We start from the raw sequence: 24,148 nt of genomic DNA, 5'->3' as shown, positions 1-24,148 counted from the left end.
AGGGCTGTCTAACCACCCTCCTGGAGCACAGGGTCCATACCCAGGGGCCCAGTGTGTCAGGGCCAGTCTGAGATGCTCCATGGGGTGCAGTGAGGTGGTCTGTCCATGCTACTGGCAGAGGAGCTGGGGAAATCAGCAAGGAGCTGGTGGGTGGACTTGAGTGGGATTTCTCCTGCACGGAGAGCTCAGCAGCCCTCCACACATGCCTGGCAGTGTCAGTCACTCTTGGTTTAGCTGACACGCAGGACAGCCTCATGTGGGACTTTCAGAGGGTGCTGCACACTAATGGTGGGAGATTGCCCCACGTGCCTTCACCTGAGGCACTACGCAGTGCAAAATGAAGAGGGGTGGCTGGAACAGTCTCCCCTCTCCCAATGATCTTTTTTTTTTCATTACCATCTTTCTTACTCTCCCCAGGCCTTTCACCTGCTCTGAAGCTGCTGCTGCCTCAGCCACCCAAGAAGAGTGAAGGACACCTGAGCATCCTGATGGACACAACAGCCACTTCCAACAGCAGGTACTCTGCCACAGGCATTCATTTACAGACACTATTCCAACCAATCCTTGAGGTTTTCCACCCACATTTTTCTGGGGCTCTGCTCTGGGGGATAGCTGTGGCCCCAGGAATCAGCACTGGGCTCCAAGGCAGGGGGACCTGCATGGGGAAAAGACCCCACTCTGGGAATAGACAAGAAGCAAGACATCAGAGAGGATCACTGTTTCCATAGTGGGTTTTCTAGCAGAGAGAACTCTGCTCCTTCTACCTCCATCTCTCTGCAGAGTCAGTGACTCCTCCACCAGGTATTACATTTTATTCTGTAAGTGCAAAGCAATTTCCATTGAGGGTAGGGACAGTGAAGCACAGGGAAAGAGGAGAGTAATATCTCATCTTTCTTTAATCCCCACCATCCCAAAGGATCCCGGTGCCCTTTGCTTTACTTTCTATATGTATGCACAGTTAATTAGCATTACCACAGAACTGCAGGTATTCTCAGGCTTAGTAGAGGGAATATCTTGTAATAGAAGGGTAAGCAAATTGTTTCTGCTGTTTCCATTACAGCCAACTTTGATTATCCAGGGTAATGGGATAACAGGCACAAAGCAAAAACATGGATAACATGAGACCTATGCAAATTAAGCCGGGGGGGGTGGGGGGGGGGAAATATGATGCTGAGAGTAATGAAGGAAAGAAAGGTCAGTGATGCTGATTAAGGAGCATGGAGATCCCTGTGTTAGCACTGCCTTAAGCTCACAAATCCATACAAAATGGTACCATGGTAGTTATGGAGCAAATCTATAGGGTCTGCCACTGTGAGAAGAAAGCAGAGACATCCCCTGCACAGCAAAGGCAAGCTGCAGCAGAGGGAGGCGAATTGCATTAATGCTGAGCATTTCAAAGCCTCTCTGTGAGGGATTTGTCATTAAAATGAATAAGATTTGGGCACTCAACCCACCTCCTCCCTACATGAGCAGGAAGAAACCCAATTTAAAGGTCAGCATCTTAATGGTTTTTGCTGTGTATATACCAGGATAATTCCTCTCCAAACAGAAATCCAGCACCTCCTTGGCAGTGCTTGAAGGAACACAAGAGCATCCCTAGCTGAGGAGGTACAGGAGTACAGACAGATACAGCTTCTGTGTTAGAAGAGGCTCCAACTTCATCTCCTCGCAATGCAGCCCAAGAGGAGGAAAAGGAACAGCACTGGAGTTCCTCTGTAGTTCCTCATCTCAGCAAAGACTGGATTCACTCCACTCTGTCAAAGGGGATGTTCAAATCCTTGGCACCAATATCGTGGAGGCAGCTCTGAAAAATCTCTGGTGGTGGGTGGATAAAAAGGGCACCAGTGGAGATGAGGCAGAAAGAAGAGAGGGTGGAATCTTAGAGGAAGAACCTTCTTAATAGGTTTTATTGATTTAACCCAAAGAGAGAACAGTAAGGGGAAATATATGCCATTTAAATGTAAACCAGCAATAAAAATAATCATTAGAGTCATAATCTCAATCTGTTAGCATTTTATGTAGAAAAGATCTTAGTGGGAAATATTTTCTGAGTAAACTATTTGCATTTACTTAGCATGGAGGAGCCTCTTAAATATAACTCAATCATTATCATGGACTTTTTTTTTTTCCAGGGGTTGTTATCAGTACTCAGCTCTTGCAAGTGCCTGATGATTTCACAGCCCCTGTAGAGCCTGACTTGGAGAAGCTGCTGGCCCACCCCAGCTGGGATCTCCTGTCCATATGCCTGTGGATGTTCCTGTTTCCATACTGTAAATATCTGTGGGTTTGAATGGCAGCTAGAAATCATCACTCTCCACCCAAATGGTGATGTGACTTTGTCACTGGCCAAGAAGGCTGCATCCCTTGCTCAGATCTTGTGAGCTTTAATTGAGGAAAAGGAACTTCAGAGCGTGTTTCCAGGCCCTGCATACTCCAGAAGAAGTGAGAACCACCTGGCCATCTCTTTTAGCTTTCTCTCTTGTAAAAGAAACGGAAAATGAGTGGTTTCCCTTTGCAGAGGAGCTGCAGGGCTGGCAGTGAAGATGCAGGGCAGGAAGCCCTTTCCTGGTGCAGGAGGGGACATTGGATGTGTCCACCTGTACCTCAGAAGGAGCTTTTCTGGTCCAGTGTGTTTTCCCCAAGAGCAGTCCCCATGGGGACACAGCCCTGCCCACGTGCAGCTGCCCAGGGGAGGTCACTGTCCCTGTGACTCCCACGCCATGTGCATCTCAGCCACACAGAAAGGGATAAATACCCTCTTCTGCCTGGAGACACCTTTTAATCTTCTTGCTAGATTTTCATACACTAGTCCAGACTCCCAGCTGGGCCAGGCATGATCTCAGTTAGCATCCCATGCACAGAGGCAGCTAAACCAAGGCTGCTATTTTATGCCATGCACTGGTAGGGGCTGGGGATGCTCTCACTGATGCCACTGGGGGCTCTCATCCCCCTGCAGCAGCCAGACCTTACCCCAGAGGGGAGAACATGCCATGGAAGTAGACACCTGCACCAGCATCCCCAGTGGGATGGGGGATGACAGCAGACAGTGCTGGGAAGCTCATCAGCCCCTTGCAGAGCTGCTGGTGGCAGGACATTGTGTGTGCTGGCACAGCAGGTGCCAGAGCAGCAGCTCTCCAGGGGCCAGCCAGGGTTCCACACCAGCAGCTACCACTGGCAGAAACCACTGCAGCTCCTGGAGTGGGTCTGGTCCTGTGTCACAGCCTGGGGAGCAGGTCTGTCCCTGTGTCACAGCCTGGGGAGCAGGTCTGGTCCTGTGTCACAGCCTGGGGAGCTGGTCTGGCCCCTGATGCCCTGCTCATCACCAGATCTCCACACTCCCAGTGGCCCTCATGCTGTGTGGGTAATTCAGGCTCGCAGGGGGGTTATTAAAATCCATTCAAAGCTAATGTCAGCCAGTTCAGTGTTAATGTCAGTGGCTGAGAGGCACAGCAGGAGTGGGTGGAGAGGGACTTTGATTTTCCCACTCGAATTTCCAAGCAGGGTGGGCTTGGCAGGCAGTGATGGGGAATGGGGAGGGGTGGTGGATGGAGGGTGCAGTGCCACATGTCACACAGCAGACAGGTGGGGACTCGCAGCTTAATCCCAGTAGCCAAACATTTCACTCCATGTTTTGCTTGACAGAATCTCTCCCTGGCTGGCCATTTCAGAGGCATGTTATCTGCCAGGATCCCAGCAGGTGAGTCTGCCTGAGCAATCAGCTCTGCACAGAGGCTGGGAAGGGGCTGTTGGTGTTGCTCCATCAGGTATTTCAGGTGGATTGGGCATCACACCCAGGCACTTCCCACTAGGTGCATTTGGAGGTTCAAACCACATGCTCCATCTTCTGCACTGACTGAGCCCCCCAAACCTGCTGGGGTTGAAAGCAGGGCTGGTGTTTGCTCACATTGGTCGGGTGAGTCCAAGCCATCCCCTGGGTTTTGAAAAAATCCAGGTAATTTCAGGATGTGGCCAGCATCATGCAGGCTAAGATAAGAGTAATCGGAGCTCCGGGCCGTAAGCCGATTCCTTGCATATGACAGGAAGGAATTAGCCCCTTCTCTCCACCCTCCCAGCAGCGTCTGCACACATGGGCACACACCTGGCAGGGGGCTGAGCCACGGGACACGTGTGTCCCTGTGCTGGCCGGGGACAGGCTGACAAGGATCCTGTGCAGAAGAAGGGGCACCAACAGCAGAGGAAATCTGCTCCGACCATCGTTCACAGGGCAGGTGTTGTCCCCCAACCTCCTTGCACTGGCACAGCAGTGCTGCCAACCCCCAGGTCTCCTTCCCAGGAGGTCCTGCCCTGGTTCTCCCCCAGTTTCAGCATGTTTGCAGTGGGGATTCCTCCACCTTGGCTGAGAAATGCATTGCAGTCTCTTAATAGCTCATCCTGTCTGGAAGCTTTTCCTCGTGTGTAAATACAATGTGTATAACAGTGGCCTCATTTCGCACTATGGGAGTGCATCAGACACAGCTAAAGGTACTGAGGATGGCTCAAATGGTCCAAATTTAACATTTGGTTATGTAGGCTGAATATTTCAGTGAGTTTTTATGTTAGAAGGTGCTGTAAATGGAGCCTGACCTCCTAGACAGTGACTTTTACCCAGGGATTTAAATCAAGTCTGACCATTAAGCTTCATCCTTCTGACAGATAAAAATTAGTCCGGTTCATAAGCAAGGGGGACAGCTGCTGAAGGCACACTGGTCACAAGCCACAAGATCAAAGTGTTGAACAACATCTTTGAAGGGCAGCAGGTCCTGCCTGCCTGATGATACAGCCACAAACCAGGTTATTTTGCTTTAGCTTGTCTGATTTGTGAAATGAGGGTAACAAGCAGTTCTGAGGTCAAAGCCAGTGTTCAAAAGCAGTATTTGGTGCTGCTGTTTTCACCTAGAAAATAGCTGCTATTCAAAAACCAATGGAATTAGGGAAAAGTGAAACTCTAGTGTTTGCCATCAATGGGCCAGATGCGTCAGTGAGGCGGTTTAGGGTGGCAGGAGGATTGGGATGTGTGGCACTAGAAGACCCAAGTCCCATCCTGTGTCCCTGGGGAGAGGGGCCACAGGGGTGGGAAGGAGTTGCATCTCCCTGCAGCTGGCATCTCGTGCCACGTGGCAGGTTACCAAGCAGCTGAGAGCGGGAGATGATTTCTTTTGCCAGTTTTCTAATTTATCTAATGGGCAAGAAAATAAATCAAGCTGACAGTCACCCAGGTGGTTTTGGGCCTCAGCTCCTCGCAGTCCCCTTGCTCTCCCAGCCCATTTTATAACAGGGTTACAACCCGAGGACACTGCACTGCCTCCTGCTATAATCTTTTCTTTACCAACGTCACTTAGCAGATGGAGTCATTTAGATGTGCTCACGTTTAAATGAGTGCCTTGCCCTGGAAGGGACAGAGCTGGGGCTGCTGGCAAGGTTTTTGGGATCGTTAGCCTAGAAAATGCTTAGCAGGGGAAGCAGTTGGCAGGCAGATTTCACGGACATGGCACCGCTGTCCTCTGCCAGCAAAATTACAAGGCTGAAATCCTGGAGCTGGATGGGGCCAAAGTGTTCACAGCAAACAATTTAATTGATGAATGAAGTGAATTGCCCAGGAGACAAGTTTTAGTCATCTGCCCACTGCACGAAGCTGCTTGGAGAAGGGTTTGCACAGTCGGGTGTGGTCTGGGATGGCTGGGGCTCCCCATGGTGGGAGCCTTCTCCAGAGCCCCCTGGGCACCTCCTGCCTGGCAGAGCAACCCAGTGCTGTGAGCCTGGCTACCTCCAGGCTTGCCAATCCAAGGTACTTACAGCTGATACTGCTCCTAAGCCCTCGTGGCTGGACCAGTGATGGGACCATGCAGAAGATCTCAGCACTCAGTGCTGGAAACAGGCCCAGCACAATGCAAGGAAGAACAGCAGGAATCTAAACAGCAAAAGCTACTTTTCAGCTCCTGCAAGAAATTCCATAGCAGTCTCAGAGGTCTCTCCTCTCTAGCTGCCTGACCTCCTGCACAAGGCTACCTCCATAAGCTCCTTTCATTTGGTCTAATAAAGTAAACTATTTCTCCAGCTCTTCCAAGGAGAATAGGCATAAAAAATGTACATTGAGATGAATGCTTACAACCCTTGAAAATACCTCTTGCTTGTGAAAAGGCTTCTGAGGAATGAATAGAAGGGACAATGATTACCAAAAAAGGAGGAAATATTGTTCATGCTGCCTGAGAAGCATTTGACCCAGCCCTTGCAAAGGCTGGAGAGAAAAGGAGGAAGAAGGGAGAGAGCTGAGACACTAATGGCAATCATTGCTCTGTTGGGAGCAATATCTCACAGTGTCCACGGAGATCAATCCCAAATTATTCAGCCTAATAGTTCTCAAAACAAACTCCAATTCTGCTCCTTTGTGGCAGGCATGAAGCTTTCTCTGCAAGGCCCATTTTACATCTTAGGTAACTGAGTGCTGGATGGTGTAACACTCCGTTGTGAAATCCCTGCAGGAGCCTTTGATGCCAGCATCTTCCAGAAGAGATGCAGAGCTTATCAGCTCAAATAACACAACTGTCTTTTATCCTTTGTGTCCCAAGCCTGCTGTTTTGGCACTTATATTTGTAATTCATTGCCTGGCTCTGGGTCTGGATCCATCTGGACAGGCAAACTGTCTATCTGTCTGCATTGCTGAGATATTTGTGTCTGCCTCAAGGGACCTGAGCACCTAAGCTCTGCTTATCTTCATTGATGCTTAGGTTCCTAATTGGTTAAAAGTCATTTTGGAAAGGTGGTCTTAAGGGCTGTAGGCTTGTAGATGCTTTCAAAATGACTTCCCCCAGGCCAGGCTGTCCATCTTCCCCTGGGACTGCATCCCTGGTCTGGTCTGGCTTCCAGACATGTCTGTGTGCCTCCAGCTCTGCTGTCCCTCCCTTCCAGATCAGTGCCAGCCCATAGACCTGCCTGCCTTTCACCAGCACTACATTTTCTTCAAAAAAGGACAAATGAGGTGGAAGAAGAAAAGGTGAAAACATGATAATAGCTGTAGGAAAAGGGTGCTGCTAAAGATTTGACAATGCTGGAAATAGAGGCTCAGAGAAAAGTTTTTCTCCAAAAATTATTCTTTTCAATCTCAACAGCACACTGAAGAGAAGTTAAGGCACACTTTTTAGCACCTTTTGTACTCAAATTCGAAATTCACCTGTCTAACCAAGCAATAACAGAAATAATCTTTTTTTTATCCAGCTGCACATTTTGCTACAGAAATTTGTTTCCATTAAGCTATTCCCTTTTGTCCTCCTAGAAAGCATCTTTTAAATAATAACAGTGTAAAAAAAAAAATTACACACTACCCAAAAAATTCAACCCTGTCAACCGTGCACTTTTATACAAAAGTTATCTCCTTCTTTCAATGGATTGATGAAAACCCTTTTCATAATGTCAAGGTGGAGATGAGGAAGAGAGAAAATTTCAAAGTGCCCAGCGCAGCTAGTCATTTGAACAGGGAACATGGGGCAAAATCTGGTCTTAGAAAAGTGAGCTACAGCTCCAACATGAACCCGAGATTCTTTTTCTGCTTTGTAAAACACAATTTTGTAGAAGCTGGGTTGGAGGCACACACTGCACTTCTCTTTTGCAGGGGAGAAATAATGTGCTTTTTCTTTATTCCCTAAATCTCAATAGAAGAATGTGACTTCAATCTTAAAAAAATAAAAATTACATAAACAACCACAATAAGCCTCACTGCTGCCACGCTTTCAGGAGTGCAGCAGCTCAGGTGCTCAGGGATTCCCCAGGAAGGTCAGCACTGGGAGAAGAGCCCCACCAGGAACCCCCTACAATCAGCAGTGTGAGAAACACAACCCTGGCTCGCTGTTGTGTCTGCATCACGCTCTCTCCTGCTGGGAATGAGTGCCACCAGGCTCCCCTGCACCATCCTCTCCTGGTGAGCATTTCCCAGGCACTCAGCCCTCTCCAGCAAAACCTGCTCCATCCCTGCTGCCTCTCTCCCACAGGCAGCTACTCCTCTCACTGCAGAGACGTCACCCCTCACCTCTGAGCCTGTGTGTCACTGCTGGTCCCAGCCACAGTCCTGAATGTCTCCTAGTTGTTGTCCTCAGGGGCTGGGAGGCACACTGGACACGGCATTCGGGATCCCACGAGGTGGTCACCAAGCCCAGTATTTAAACTGCAAGGATAAAAGAGAAAGCATAAGAGGGAGTTTCAACAAAGAGGATAAAAGATTGATTGATGGCTTGATTAATACCGAGCCATCCCTGGTACAGAAGAGCTGCTTAAGCCATGGATCAAACGCAGAGACACAGGGACCAGAGGTGAAGGGGAAGAAGACCACAGGGAGGTCCAAACGAGAGCAGCTGCTCAACAGAGTAACTAAAAGGGAAAATAAATCCACTTGCCAATGGATTTGGGACTGTGAGAAATGCTGGAAGGGGACCTGGGACTGAAGCAAAAAGAATGGGACAAATACCAGGCAGGGATGGAAAAAGATGCAGGAAAGGAGAGCTCTGGGCATGCCCAGGGCAGATGGTTCAGAACATCAATGCAGAGCTCCTGCAGGAGTGAGGAGCCACTGCCCCCACCATCACCAGCCACCCAGCATGTGCAGGTTTTAATAAGTTTAATAATCCTTGTTACACCTGAAGATCGGTCTCATAAAAGTATTTTGATATCTTAAGTGTGATTTTATTGCTCTCAGTGGTCAGTTCCCACACCTTCACTGTTTTTCCATTATTTTTGGATGCCTGGCTGGCCAGGGCTCTCTCTGCTTCCCACTGCTGTCAGCTCCTGCTCACCTGAGATGCCAAACAACCAGTACAGCAAGAAGAAGTGACACTGAGGGTAACAGTACTCATCTTTGTGATATCCAATGTCTTGTTTTATTATCATCTACACAGTAACAATAATAGCAATATTGGTGACAACCATTTTGTTACTCCTCCTGTTAGTAATATTCAGACATGACCTAAGAGGTATTTCAGAAAGACAACACAAATCCGCTGCAAGATCCAGGAGAATGGGGCAGTTAATTAAATGTCAGAGTGATGGACAGAGCTGGGACAAGCCTGGAACAATATCAGAGCTGGACAACCTCTGGCAAGCACAGGGAGATGGATGGATCTGGGACACGTCCCAGACCTCTCCCCCAGCAGAACCCTCCTACCCCCCACATCATTAAACACAACATTGCTCCCTCCCTGTCACTGCTTCATTGACTTATGCAGGTGAGGAAATTTCCTGGAGAAAGCTGCCTTCCAAGCCATGTCACTGATCACAGCCTGATCCAGTGACATTTTTATACCTCCAAATTGTGCAAAGAAAATAAAGAGCCCCATTGAAAATGACAGTGTCTTAGAAGTGTGTTTTACCAGTGTTATGTGTGAACTCACAGCAGGTAGGGGTTTATTTTGCAAAAGATTTCTTGTCATTTTTCCAAACTAGACATTCATAAGAGAAGCAGGTGGTGGCCAGGGAATATGGAGAGAAAATGGCAGCCGGAGGGTGTTCCAAAACTCCAAGAATATTAGAGAACAAAAGGAAGCCTGTGACAGATACTGGGCAATCTGTAAGTCATCAGAAAGAGTGCAGAGCATAATAGACTAATCAATCAGGCAGACAAGGGTGAAGTGTCACGGGGAGGCAATAGGTAGTTGGAGGTCAGTTATGAAATATAATCTTTAAATTGGAAGGAGAAGAGCAGTAGCACAAGAACAATGACAGGTGTTTGAATGCAGGTAAGTGAATGTTGGATTGGTGATTTCTAGGAGAGTGAATGTTGGATGGGAATATTATGGGGGTAAGGAAAAAATAACCTGGTATTTTAGAGACAGGCACATATTCTGTGAAGTGAAAGGCTGAGCTGGCGAGACTTTAAAGTACTGTTCCATTTCAGAAAATGCTGCTGGAAGACAGACAGTGGGGCTCCCTGGTGCTTGTTCCTCTGGGTTTCCAGACAAACTTTGTCAGGTTAGGAGCAAAACAAAAGAAAGTGATGCTTTTCCTAAGCATAAGTCCTGCAAATAACAGCTGGGATCTGAAAGCCAAGCCAGACCCTGTCTAGCTGGTGCTTTCTCATCAGCATGAGTAATCTCTAATCTAGTTAGCTGAGATGCAGGGAAGTTGCACACTGCCACGCATGAGAAGATGGGGACTCTGCCGGTGAATTTAATTACTCCTTCCACAGAGAAAGTGGGAGTCAATAAGGCACCACTCACCCTCCATTAGCTAACTGGGCTACACAGGCAGCATCATTTACTGCTCTTTCTAAGCTCAGGGGGAACAGCCCCGTTGCACCCAAAAGAAAAGCTTGACTTAATGTGAAGTAATTTTACCAACACTTTTCTGACCTTAACTGCATATTGCAAAGTTGTCACACAGTCCTTCTAAGAACAGTTAGACCCAAGCAATTAGAGCTGAATGAACAATTCCTAATGAATAATCGTTTGGCAAACTTCACCTCATTTTGTGCTCACAAAACATTCACACACAGATTGCAAAGTCCTCACGTATTCTTTGTCAATGGATATAACTTGCTGGTTTTTTCCATTGAGCAAATAGCAATGTAACAGTTCATTGAAAAATCTGCAGTGAAGCACAGGCTGGGTGGATGGGTTATGCCAGACACGTGGTGTTCCTCCAGTTTTTCCATTGGGTGAGGGATCAGAGCAGCTCCAAGAAATGCAAATCAGGACCGTTTACCTCTCTCGTCTGAAATTCCCTTTTGCCAAATCTGTCAGTGCTGGAGCACATTTACTGGACTGAGCCATGAATATGGGCAGTGTGGGAAGGGAGCCAGCTGTGATCCCTCTGTAACTGATGGAGAGAGCCAGGTATTGTCAAAGCCACTGGAGAGCTTTTCACCAAAGACACACTGGAGAACCTGGAGACCTTAAGAGATGACCCTGACTCCCTTAAACCCTTAAAACCACCTGCTTAACTCTCCATGCCCAGCACTCCATGGGCAAGATTTTTGGGATCTTTAGCCTAGAAAATGCTTAGCAGGGGAAGCAGTTGGCAGGCAGATTTCATGGCCAGGGCTGGGGAGAAAGGGGCACAGGTGAGCAGCCCAGGAGGTGGGAGCACTGGTGAGGCTGGACCAAGGCTGGCAGCTGACCTGCTGGTGGCTGAAGAAGCTCAGAACAAAGTGTTCTGTATCCCAGGGGGATAAGGGAGAGTGGAGCAATAACTCAGGCTCTCAAAGCCGAGCATATTAGGAGATCAATGGGACAGACATTAGACCAAAGGAGCAAACTCCAGAGAGACAGGAGCAATTCTTTTCCTCCTCCTTCTCCCTTGTTGCTAAGGATTTTTTCTTCCCATTTAATACCATCCTCATTGTTTTTAAATGAACAGCAAAGCCAGTGGGTTCCACGTGGCATTAGCAATGTGTTTGTGAAAGGGAGAACGACTGGCTCCTAGCAGGATTTGATAAAAGCCTCTCCAAGTTCTGAGTGATTTACAGCTGGAGAAAACAAACACGGACTGATACAAATGCAGAGAGAGGCAGAGCCAGCACTGACATCCAGGTACACTCAATTACCAATTCATCAGCCCAAGTGAACTTGAAGGGCTTTTCAAACTCTACATGGCTGTAAATTAAAGGAAATATTTAGATGGATAGCATTCTGCAGTGGGGGAGAAGAAGACTAATTTGCTGATCTTTAGCTCAGGAGCCCTGGCCTTCCATGGGCAAAGGGCCACAGGAAAGGGGTGCAGGTGGCAGCTCCCACTCCCCACATGGGAGCAGGGAATGCACCAAACATCAGGATGATATTCACACACTGTTGCAAAGGTGTCAGCACACAGCTCTCTCTGTCTTCTCACTGTGCCAGTCCCCAAACAGATTTTTTTTCCCTGTCTCTAAAAACTTAGCTTTTACCTGCCTTGGAGGTAATAATGGAAAAGCTGTGAAAATAACCAATTTTTTGGTTCATTGGTTGAACTAAAAAAAAAAAAAAAAAAAAAAAGAGGAAAAAAAAAATCACTGCACAGTGACCCCAAATTGGAATTGTCCAGGTTCTCTACAGCAAAATATATATAAATACATATATATATAAAAGATATAGATCTATGGTCAAACAATATTCAATCTGAAACTAACTCATGGGGAATGTAATTTTTCCCTCCATCCCCTGCCCAGAAACCCATTTTTTCCATGAGAAGAGATGATTTACAACTCCACGCTCCAGCAGCACTGACACAGCCACAGTGTTTGATATCTTCCCCTGCTCAATGGAGCTCCTCCATGCTGGGGCACGGGGCCCTTCAGTGCTATTCTGATACAAACTCTGGCAGCTGGGGGTAGGAACAGGAGGAGCCCAGCTGCTGAGAGACTGCAGGGAACTCTGGTAGTTGTTCATGCAGAAACTGTTTTGATTTCAGTGTCTAATTGATATCTTGGGGAAATCTTTACAAAAGACAGTGCATCCTCCCCAGAGCCCACCTGTGTGTGCTCAATTGAGTGGCCCCATGCTGCCAGTGCTGATGGAGCCCCAAGGCTGTGGGGTTGTCCCTGTTCCCCTGCTCCATGTCCTCGTCCCACAGGTTTGGAGAGCTGAACCAGCATGAGAGCCTTGGGGCAGCTGGAAGGGTGGGTGCTGAGCTCAACTGCTGCTCAAATTTTTGGCAGAGAGGAGACTTTGGAGAGTTCTGTGCCGTGATGCCTGTTCATCAGCAAGGAGAGCTGTGTCAGCCTCCAGCCTCCCTCCGGAGCAGGGACTGCCTGCATCCCTCTGGAAGCTGCCAGCATCATCCCTCCTCCTGCCAGAAGCAGCATCAAGCCCTGAATTTTCCACTGGATATCAGCCCTCCTCTTTCCTCTGGCCTCCTCCAAAGACAGCAGCCATGGCTCACACGTGCAGCTCCGAGGCTGGCTCTGAACTATTGAAAAGCACAGCAGGTGTTTTAATTATTCACTCGAGCGCGCCTTGCTTGCTAACGACTCTCTGAAGCTGTCATAGCTGCACGGGGTGGAGCAGAGCCCTGCCAGCAGCTTCCCATGGCCTGGCCTTGGGGCACAAAACAACCATGATCCAGGGCTGTCACTGAGGGCAGAGAGGGACACTTGGGTGAGGAGCACCCTGGCAGATCCGTCCAGCACTTGCCCACCCAGCCCATTGTCCAGCCTCCTGCCTGGCACATTGCATCCTCCAGGCCAGGGGGATCAGCCAAATGCTTTGCTATTACTTCGAGCTGTGCCCCACACTGACAGATTAGCCCTTGTCACATTTTAAGGGCACTGAAATTACCAAAATGCAAGGAAACGGAGGGGTACTTATAGAGCACAGCTGGGTGGTTCAGATGAAGGCACTGGAGGGGATGACACACCTCCTTGCTGCCTTGAGCTGCTCCCAGGGTTTGATGCAAGGAGCTGCTTTGCAAAACAAGCCCTTGCCACCCTGCAGCAATGTCTTTATTTGCTTCTTCCTTCCCAGTACCATCCAAAATATTTGCTGCAATAGCGTCACTCTTCTCAGAGACATTAGGAAAAGTTCTTTACCCAGAGGGTGTTTGGGCACTGGAACAGGCTCCCCAGGGAAGTGGTTGAAGCACCAAGCTACCAGAGTTCAAGAGAAGTTTGGATGACTCTCAGGTGCCTGGTGTGATTCTTGGGGTTGGTTGTCTTGTGCAGGGCCAGGAGCTGGACTCAATGACCCCTCTGGACCCCTTCCAACTCAGGATATTCTGTGATTCTGACCCACATCCCTCCTTGGCAGAACAAGCTCAGCTCTCTCAAGGTGAAGTATGTGTGGAAAGAAGGTTTGTGCCCCACCCACCTGCTTTGGCTGGAAGGAAGATAGCTTGTGTTGAAAGCAGCCAGGTTCACAGAGGCTTTTCTCAGCTCTAGAGTGCAGGTGAGGGGCAGAGACAGGCATCCCACCTGCAGAAGCATCAGGGCTGTGGGCTCCTTCATTTTTACCCCACTGAGTCTCAATTGAAGGTGAGCTTCTTTTAGGGACCTCAGGATCTCTATCTGAGGTTGATCTGTTTTCTTGGAGGTTCCTCTCAGTTATTTCTCTTATTTCTGGTAATTCTGGCTCTTCTTCCCTGCCTTTCCTCACCATTACCTCAAGGTAAATTTTGATGATTTCCAAGAATATTCAGGACCTGCTTTGCCCCTCTTCAAAATGAGCAAGAGCCTCATCATGGTAACCCTGAGCTCCAGGGCTCTTCCCTAGCAGCAACTCCCCATGGGCAAAGCCTGAGGGCAGAGAGGCCCCCACAAAAGCACATCCCCTGGCTGAAGAGCCAGGCTCTTCAAGCCTCCTGGACCATCAGAGCCAGCCCCTCTCTTTTTAACCTGCGTGTTTTTTAATGCTAATTTCCACCACATGCCCAATTCGAAGCTCTAATAATGAACAACTGCTTTCTTCCTTTCCTTCTGATTTCATATTCATGAGTCAGGGTTTCCTGGCACTAAACGTAAATGCTAAACGGAAATCGCTGCACAGTGACACGTCTGTGTAGCTTCACTGTCCATTTATTTGCCTTTTCAAAGAGCTGCTGTGTTAAGCAAACATCTCTGCCTGGATCCTATCTGGAGGAGTTTGTCTGGTACGGCATGGTGCCTGCCGGGGCGGGGGAAGCGCTTCGGTGTGACGGTGTCTCGCAGCTCTGCTTTTGCTCCAGGGTACTTCTTGTACAGTAAGCTGGAGCTCGGCGAATATCTCAACCTTTTCTGGAATATTTTGCTTGAATCTTGGCAGGATGTGTTCAGTTCTGACACAGCAAGGGATGAAGAAGGGAACTCCCTGAGAGAAACACATCCCCTGCTTCGGCTTGGACCCCACCGAGGGCTCCTGCAGGCAGCAGTGGGCAGGTGTCTTGGCAGGGGAAGCAAAGAGGCACCTGTAACATCACTGGGCAAATTATTTTTTTCTGGCAACTAGAAAATTCGCATACACATGCAAACAACAAAAAACCAAACCAAACCAAACCAAAACAAACAAACAAAAACCCCAAACATTTCACAATTCATCCAAGTTTCCTGCCATCTTCCAAAAGAGAGAGAGACAAAAGACATCTTGAAAAAAGGAATGTTTTCCATTAACCATATTGGTCAATATGTTTTCCAAGTATTTTCCTTGAAGACTGCATTTCCATGTTGAATTGAACTTTTAAAAGAGCAAGGGCAAAACGTAATCTAAAAGTGAAAGTCAAAGGAATTAAATCTTCACATATTTCAAGGCGAGCTGCGATATGCTTCTCTGCAGAGATGCCAAAGCTGTGTAGCTTCCAAACCTTTTAACCTGTCTGGGATGGAAGCTTTAGGATCACAGAGTGGCACCCTGAAGTCTCCTCTCCATCAGTTCCCCCTGCCCATGGAGTAACACATCTGCCCACCTCTTCCAGGGAACCCTTTGTCCCCTTGGAGACATCCTCATCATCCTCAGCTATCTGCTCTGCAATCAATGGCAACAGGAACCACAGTCCTGGGGCAAGGACAACCACGTAGGGGCCCTGCTCCCTGGTCTCTGCATGGGAACACCAGCTGAAGGTGGCTTTGCTCTAAGTGCTGGGCTGGAAGGGGGAACAGCCAATATCCCAGAACCCTGGATTGCTCTGCCAGCTTTGCTCCTGCACTGGTCACCTCCATGGGGCAAGGTGGGCAGTGAGGAACTGCAGAGGTGGACTGGGAACTGGCAACTCCAGCTCTTTGATTGTCCAGTGCTGGAGGCTTTCCCTCCTCTCAGCTGCCTCCAATGTGGTTTCCTTCTCCAGGGCTCTCTGGATGCTCCTTATGATCTTGGGGCTCTGTTGCCTTCTGCAGTCATCCATTGTCTTTCCCTGTCTGCCTTTCCCCAAATATTTTAACAAATGAGCTCATGGGAAGGCAAGAGAGAAGATGAGAGATGAATTTCAGACCATGAGAAATGAACTCACAAATGAGAGTGTTTGCAAGCACCATCTGAAGAGCTGTGCTCCTGCTCATGGAGAACATCATGTGTGGCATGTGTTCAATCAAAGTAATCAATGGGGACCACATTTTGAATATTATCTACATGCAACAGACTCCTTGGGAGGAAATTATGCAGCAATATTTAATGGTGGCAATGGTTCAGCAAGTAAGAGAAAGAAGTATTCCTCTAAACACCATCAACTTCTCATGGATAACTCCCAGATGGGACTGAGGGTAAAAAAACCTTTCATTAAAAAGCTATTCAGTTATGGTAAAACTGCCATATGTGGCTCACTGAGATTCTGATTGTCAGTGACTTCAGCTAGAAAGCTGCTGTGAAATCAGAAAACTACTTCCCATTTGAACAGGGGGGTGGAAATCAGTCCTTAGGGACCTGAAAGCACAGCTCGATCTCACACAGCTGAAGGTGTCTTACAGCTGGATGTCTAGGTTAAGGTAATTGTCTAGACTTCTTTTATCATCAGTGAACAGAGAGACGTGCACCAGCCCCCAGAGAGTGATTCATTCTTCCTGTCTTAAACACCTATTTTTGGATGGGATGAATTACACACTGGAGGTGTTCAACTTTCTCCACTGACTGTGGAGTCTGGATGATGAACTTGGCCTAGACACTTCACCTTTCCAGTGCTGAAACAGGGAGTGCTCCACCAGAGAAAACAACTCAAGTTGTGCCAGTAAGGGTGGTAGGCTGGGAGCACTTGGCCAATACCTGCAGTGAACAGACATGAGAGAAGCAGCTCCCTCAGCAGACAGGAGATGGAGGAGGGAAAATCATCATGAGCATACCCTGGAGTGATCTCAGTATTTAAAAAAGACCTGAGGACACGCTGGTGCCTGATTATCTCATCTAGTTCTTATATGTCATGCACAAGGTACAGATTACATCCAATAGCTTTTTAAGTGTGACCTGAAAGGTGTAATTTTGCAGTCCTAGGAGGAAAGCAGGGACTGGTCTCTCAGCTACGTGCAGTCTTCCTAAAGGACCAAGCCTTTTACTGAGCTTGGGTTTTCCTGAGATTAGCAACTCCAAACTACTCCAAACCACCAATTTATTTCTGACACACCACCTGTATTCTTGTACACATCTTTCCAGTCTTGAAAGCCATGTCTTGCAATTTTAAGGGTTTCCTTACAGCCTTGAGTGCTATTTTGCAGACAGGTTTCATGTCTCTGTTTTGCCATAGTCTAAGGTCAGTGCTAATGACCCACACTGCAAAAATAATCCTACTGTGTTCTAGGAGGCTTCTTGCTATAAGTCTTCCATAAATAAATGAGATTATTACCTTCCATGACTTCAGTGGAAACCTGTCCTCTCAGAAGACCAAATTCTTAGTGCCAGCTCAGGTTTTAGATCTTAGAGCCATTGAAGCCACCTCTTAGAGCCATCCTGCCAAAACCCCTCCAGATTCCACTCCTATTATATAACATGGGACAGGTTATCTGTGCAAAACCTAGAAGTCAGGATTCAGGAACTCTAAAGGAAAACCAGATATTGCCATTTCAAAGATCAGCATGAGAAAATCAAATAGGGACCTAAATGGCAGGAGAAGTCACCAGAGGAAGGCCAGGCTGCCATCCATATACAGCCTTGCAAAGGAAATGTTTGCAACTGGTTCTGAGCAGGGCACACAAATTGCAAAAAGTACATCAGGACCCTTCTCCAAAGCAAACAAAAGTAGAGGAAGAGTGGGGATAAAATTAATGAAGAGTTGTGAGTGCTAATTCACCAGGAGAGAGATTTGTGCTCTTTCCTGGGGCGTGCTGCTGCCAGGAACAGGATGCAGCTGATGACAAAAAGCCCATGGCTGGAAGCCAAAGGGTTCCTTGGGGGCCAGGGAAAAGCCTTGGAGACTTCAGCTCTCTACACCAATTGGCTTACACCTGTCAAGAAAAATTCCCAGTATTTCTTCTTGACTCATCTGGAAAATCAAGATGGATCATCCATATTTAACAGGCTATTCACAATGCTCATGGGAGCGTGTTCAAGACACGGCAGAGCAAGACCTTCAGTTCACAGTGTGGTACCAAAAGTAACTCAGACGTGTGAAGGGAGCATCCATCTGTCTACCCAGAAACATGGGACACACAGGATTCTTAGAGCCTGAGTGATATAAATTACCCTCCTGTGAATTGAATAGGTTCACTTAACAATATGACAGTCCAGCAGGACAGATACCAATGCTTGGTTTCTCCTTTTCGATTTGTTTTCTCTTTTCCTTCCTGCTTCAACCACTGAGTTTCCTGGGATGACTTTCTACATCTCTGCCTCAATTTTCCTCTATTTAAAAAGAGATTAATGTGACAGGGAAGTGTTGGAGATCTCTTAAGGAAAGCCAACACATGGGAGATTTTTCTATTTTAAATTGTGAAAATTGCTAACCAAATGCTAGTTCTTAAATACAGCTGGTGAATATATAAGGAAAATTGATTTTTGCAAACAACTACATCATTTAAGTGAAAAGTCAATAATCATCTTCCATACCAGCATTTAAATATCTGAGCAAAAACACTCAAATAATGATATCTTCTGGATTCAGATTGTTCACTGGAAAGAAGGGAACACACAGTATTAGACTCAATACTATGTAGACAGAGAACACAAATGTCAGTTTGACCATCTTAGAAAGGACATTTTAGAAGATATGAAATTAAATGACTCAGGATTACTCATGATGACATCTTACATTAAGCAGTGAAAACTCTTTTTTCAGGACAGTTTTTGGGATTGCTAACAATGTAAAGAAAATGCATTTGTGAAAAGCTGCTTTCCTTGATACAGAAACACAGGGACAACAAGCTCCAAAGATTAACACTGTAACACAAAAGCAGGACAGAATGCTAAAGAATCTAACAGAAATCTCAACATATAATCAAGGGAAAAGGCAAAATTACAAATAAAATGGCCAAAGGAGACTTCCATGAAAGGGGCAGCAAGATAAAAGGCTTTGCTTTCCCTTATTACAAGGGAGTTTATATAAAGTACAAAAATATGGAAATTTTTCAGAACAAATGCAAAATTATTTTAATAAGAAGATGTAGCTCAGCTTGGAAAAAGGCAAAAACATAAAAGCTCAACATTGCAGTATCATACCAATGGTCAAAGGGTTAATAACCATGCACTTTCTGGCAAAGGAATACATGTGGCCAGCAGGCTCTACAGCCAGGCAGCCCTGGTCAGGTGTTAGTTCACTTTCCCAGCAGAAAGTTGCATTGCAACAAAGCTGAAATTTCTCATGACATGAATTAGTTCTGGCAAAATCACATTTTAAAAGAATTAGGAATGTTTTGATAAATCAAACATTTCATTTGCAAGACTTCAGGAGAATTTTCCATTGCTATTTTTATCACATAACAAAATCTTTATATGTTCATATCTAAATTACATTAAAATTAACCTAAAGTATATTTTAATAATAACTTAATATTCTATTCAGAATGCAACCTAGTGTCAAAATCTTGTATTTTTCTGCAAGGTACAAATTTTTCTATTATCTCATTGCTAAATTTCCAGCCTTTCCAGGTATTTATTCCAGAACCTGTACTGTAACATAAGAAAAAGTCAGACGCTTGAAACCCTTAGTTATATTTTTGTTATTCTAATGTGAAACAAAAGGAAATCTATAAGCAAACATACCTGCAGCCCACAGCATCAGACCAAAATATGAGCATCAGGACTGTAAGTCTGCTAAACACCCTCAGAGTGCAATGAACTGCATTCGCTCATCTTAGGTGAAGAAATAGGAATTTAAAAATACTTTTGGGTACAGGAACAGCACCTGACTTTGCAGAGTGGCCATTCTTTGTGAATCTTCCTCTTTTTCACCTCAGTTTGGTTTATATTTAGAAATGCTATAAATATCATCTGTTTAATCAAACAAAAAAGATATTTTGATAGATCATTCACTCATTTATTCTCCCCAAAAGAAAGGCTGCCGATAAGGCTGTCTGTTTTCACTGCATCTGTTCACTTGGCAGCAAAAAATAATTTCAATGGAAACATTGCAAAAAACCTACCCTTTCTACCCAGATGCTCTATTTCCATATTTCTGATGCCATCCTGCCTGCAACCACTCCTTTAGATTTACATGAATTAACTAGTGTAGGACAGACACCAGACTACAAAGTGCTCACAAAATAACGATGGCTTTTGATGATGACTTTGGAAGTTCAATGGAAAAGCTGTAATCTCTTGTCCATGTACAAAAATAAACATTATGGGATGGGTTTAATACACCTAAAAGTTTCATCCCATACGGTGTTTTTGCACAAGTTTCAGAATGAAACTGCAAAGTAGAACAAAGTACACAGGCTCCAACTAGGCAGCATTTGAATGAACTCCTTCCTTCATCATTTCCCCTCTTTCTTAGAGTTACTTCTGCAGCTATCCAAGATTTTTTTGGCACTTTAAAAAAAAGTGCAACCATGGCTATACAGGCCTTTATTAATAATAAAACTCACTGAGTTTTATTAAGTTTTACTTTAAAAACTTAATTTTTAAAACTTAAGTTTTAAAAATCAACCTCACAACTCTTTTTAGATAAAACCAGTATTAATTTTCAAGTTAAAGTACAGACCAGAAGAACAACAGATATTAGGGAGATAAATTAGGAATAATTTGTACCTTATCAAAACTGGACACTCAACCTCTTTAGGTGTTTCCATGACCAAGCTGAAGGAATCTACCAACAAGAAAAACCTGCACTATAAATCTGCAGCCCTGTTCTGGCTGACCAGAGTAAATTGTACTGATTTAAAGTTTGTACAAGGCATAGAGCATGGGGAAATTAACTGTTTTGATCTCAGGGAATTGGCAAAAGATGCAACAAAATTGCATTTTCCACAATTATGATCCTTCTATTTTCTCCTAAAGCACAGTACTAGGAACACATCCTTGAAGATTACACGGAGCATTTGGGATTTGTAAGATAATAATGATTACATGGTGCAGCCAGGAGTAGGATTTTACCTATTATTACCAAGCTTAAAAGAGAGGTTCTAACTCTGCAGAAGTTTGATGGTAAATTTGCATTCTTCTGGAGCAAAGTGGCAGGCAGGAGAGCAAAAAGAAAAAAATATTTGTCACAGTTTCTACCCTGTTTTATAGCATCCAGTTCTAACTGCTGTCAAAAATTTTATAGACGCCCAGGAACAGAGAGTAAATGACAAAAAAAAATCAGAAAAACAATGAAAATGAACTACAGTGAGAGGGTTCTTTTTGCCAATACCCCTTGTCATGCAACAATGCACTAACAGTCATATTGTACTCAACCATGTGACCAGGAGAATTCTGCAGCCATTGGACAAAAACTCTTGGAAAAATCCTTGCAAGGTCTTAATTAAAAAATAAGCCATCAAGATAAAAGCAATTGCTTTCCAAATGGCCAGGCAAAAATTGATTGATATAACGTGATCAAGTAGCTATTGCATGCAATTTTATGGCAAGTCTGTATAAAACTTAATATAGCCTCTATTGTGCCTCTTCCAGATTATGTTCTTGATGTAACTGGCTTGTGAGTAGTGCTGGAGAAACTGCAGTGGGAAAAGGCACTTCCAACATGTAATTTGGTTTTGTCCTAAAATACAGACATATTGTCAGGAAATAGTAACTGTTACCAAAAATACTGCTGGAATGAAAAATACTGTGTTTTTTCCAGTGGAAATAATCTTAGGAGAGGAAAATACCAAAATAGCCCACACTAAAACACAAAGTCCCTTCAAGAAGAACGTGCCCTGATTCAGCAAAACAGGTAAGAATGTGTTCATGCCAAGGGAGTTCTGCCCAGTGGAAATCATTTGTGTATGACAATTTTATGTCCCCTTGAAGTCAGCTGGAAGCATAATTCTCCACTAAATTGGGTGGTAGTAGAGAACCTTCCTCTTCCCATGGCAGTTTGGGAGCTATGCCTTCAAGTACTGGGAAAACAAAGACCTGAGAACTTAATCCATCTGGGGGAAAGAATCCCAAAGTGAAGAGCAGTAAAGCTCTGCAACACCTTTTCCCTGCAAAATTCACAGCAAGAGAGGAGCAGAGGAACAGATCATTTAAGAGGGATCCATTTAAGAGGGATCTGCTCACTTGCAGATGTTGATAACCCATGGGATGTTTTGGGTTTCTGCCTTTTCCTGCTGCCAGCAGAGGTGACCAGAACCTCTTTGGGCCCTCCTAGACATGGAAAACTGAAGTGTGAGGACAGAATTTGAGGAATCAGTTCTACTCCATGATCATGTGTGGCCTTGGCAGAATTTGGAGGTCCCACACTTCGTGTCGTTCAGATCTGAACTTTCAGATGGTGTGAATCAGCTCTCCTGCCTCAAGGCTGCAGCTTGTGACCCTTCCTCAAACAAAAGCAGAACTGCTCTCACTTCACGTCTTGAAAGACAGGTCCTTAAATATTTACCTCAGAATCCGGATTTTCATTTTTGGCTCTTTGATCTTTTCTTTTTGTTAACTTTTTTTCCCTCTTTACTCATTCTGGAGTATTTAGTCTCATCCTACAGCTCCTGAGTGGATGAATCAAGAATAAAATAACAACAAGGGGTGGGATTTTCCAAAGCAGTCAGCATCAGCCTGACTCTATTCTCTTTGAAGTCAGCAGGAGTTTTATTACCAACTTCATCGGGAGCAGTTAAGCCAACGCTACACATTGTGAACGTGCATATTCATGAAGCAAGTAGGATTTGCCAATGGAACAAGGATTCAAACGGCTGATAAGATTTTAGTGAAAAAGATACTTAAAAAACAAAAACAAAAACCCCCAAGTAGTTCCATGAACATCAGATCTATGAATTCCTGCTTTCTTTGAGCTTGATTGACTTGGGCACCGAGAAGGGGCATGGGCTGATTGAAGTCCTTCCTGTGGGTGGGGTGCTGAGATTTGTGCTCCATCCCAAATGGATTCACCAGCACCAAATAAAGGCTCAGCACAACATGGCAGCTTTTTCCTTTGTAGAAGTAGGGCATCTCTCTTCTACCTCTGCCTGTCTGCTCAAACCTTGAGGGAACTTGCTATTTTTGAGACTGCTACCCTCTATCAAATTCGGCTGGAGCTGGATAATGCACTTAAAAGTTGTGAGGCATATACACACAGGTATAAACACACTCCGTGTGAGCATGAAATCCACGTTTTTGCAGGATCTGCAGGAAGGCAGATGTTAAGACTGCTCAGAATCAAGTTCTGAGGCAATGAAAAAGATGGGTTCAGAGCAGTTGAACAGCAAACAGCCTCAGATGGATGAACCACAACCCTCTGAGAATCTCAGCTATGGAGAAGGTGTAAGAAAAGGGCAATCCTTGAGGAAAGAAGAAGACAACAACATAGTCCTTCAGAGGAATTAGAAAAATGGTTGCTGAGATAAGTACATTCCAGATAAGAACCTGACATATATAAATGTGACAAATTGCTCAAAGTAAATGACATGTAATAAATAAATAAACAAATAAATAAATAAATAAATAAAATACAGGACTTGAAAGGGTGCAAGCTTTTTGAGTAGCAGAGGCACTGCACTTCTGGAAATTCAGGGCATTTCCATTCTGGAAAGCCAAAGCATCTTTGGCTGCACAAAGAAAATGAAAGGAAGCAGCAACACTGACTGGTCCCTTTGGCATCTGGGCTAAAGCAGCCCAAGAGAAAGACAGAGAGAGTTGGATACAGTTCCCAAACTCCTTTCATATGGGAATGCAGACTCCCAGGAACAAAGCCTGGCAATGGACCTTCCCTGCCAAGAGCAGCTCACTGCCAGCCCAGGTGCTCACATGCACTCTCACTGCCTTTGGCACCAGGGATGTCCAAAGAAGAGGATCAATTCTCTCTCCACCCCACAATTTCCACACCGCTGACAACTCAGAAAACAATTCAAGAGGGAATTCAAAGGATCTGTTAAAATTTCAACGAGGAAATCTGAGTGAGTGAGCATATGTAAATAGAAAGAATGAGTAGCACATAATTACATCAAATTGTTACTTAGCAAGGGAAGTAAATAACACAAAATATGCAGAGCAAAAAATGGCAATGAATTAGAACTAATTACTTAAGGCTAATTAAAATAAGAATGGCTTGAATTGAAATATGTTAATAGCATTGAACCTGCCTTCTACCAGGGAATTTCAATAGAAGTGATAATGTCACTTCAACCTTCACCTGACAGGGGGAGGAAAGTTGGGATTTGTAGCTCATGGCTGCTTGGGGGTACTGACCACAGCAATGTATTATTTATGATGGAATGGACTGAATTTTTCTGGCA

General features: G+C 45.4%; 1 protein-coding gene across 1 annotated transcript in view; it reads right to left on the bottom strand.

Moving 5' to 3' along the window:
* Positions 1-24,148, bottom strand: part of ELFN1 (extracellular leucine rich repeat and fibronectin type III domain containing 1) — a 103,247-nt gene that overhangs the window by 37,710 nt on the left and 41,389 nt on the right. Inside the window, exon 3 of the mRNA XM_041401688.1 lies at positions 8,021-8,155. The gene's annotated coding sequence lies outside the window, so the exon portion shown is untranslated. The remainder of the gene's footprint in view (positions 1-8,020; positions 8,156-24,148) is intronic.

The sequence above is a fragment of the Onychostruthus taczanowskii genome, unplaced genomic scaffold (genome assembly GCF_017590055.1).
Source record: "Onychostruthus taczanowskii isolate IOZ18803 unplaced genomic scaffold, ASM1759005v1 scaffold19, whole genome shotgun sequence".
In the NCBI taxonomy this organism is placed as follows: Eukaryota; Metazoa; Chordata; class Aves; order Passeriformes; family Passeridae; genus Onychostruthus; species Onychostruthus taczanowskii.
The sequence above is the reverse complement of the archived record's forward strand: the minus strand, read 5'-3'. Positions and strand labels throughout refer to the sequence as shown.